The sequence below is a fragment of the Fukomys damarensis genome, unplaced genomic scaffold (genome assembly GCF_012274545.1).
Source record: "Fukomys damarensis isolate Sample0158 unplaced genomic scaffold, DMR_v1.0_HiC HiC_scaffold_30, whole genome shotgun sequence".
NCBI lineage: Eukaryota > Metazoa > Chordata > Mammalia > Rodentia > Bathyergidae > Fukomys > Fukomys damarensis.
In genome coordinates this window covers 45,336,795-45,337,375 of record NW_022900942.1, presented here as the reverse complement: position 1 = coordinate 45,337,375, position 581 = coordinate 45,336,795, and positions in this window count along the sequence as shown.

Sequence of the window (581 nt, the reverse complement as noted above, 5' to 3'; positions counted from 1 at the left end):
CAGCTACTCTATAAAGACCTACAAAAATGATCATGGGTAGAGGACAATAAGGATGGTTCTACCCTTTTGTATTAATGTCCTTCTTGCTGTGATAGTTTGTAGGTAGAGCAGTGGTACATACTTAGATTCACTAAAGGATCATTAGCACGTGATTATGATAGCTGACCAACTATGGAAGGTTGATATGTACAAGACATGTGGAAGTGAGTCAGTTGAGGCAAGATGAAATGTGATGGAATCTCAGTTTAAATGAGACCGCTGGCACAGGAAGCACATTGGTTGAACATCATGAAATAGATAAACAAAGAAGCAGCACCCTGCCTTGTCCACAATAAATATCATACTCTTCGTGTTTTGATATGTTAAGAGAATAAAAATATAAAGGGAATTATATTGGACAGTGATAAAACTTGGATGTAGGCGAGGAAACACTTATTGGTAGAAGTAGTGCTGGCCAGAGAGACAAAAAGTATTTGAAAAGTCCTGCCTTTCAGCAACACTGAAATCTAGGATGATGGAAAGTCCTTTCCATTAAAGAGATGCTCCACAACGTCACAAAAAAAAAAAAAAAAAGAACTGCA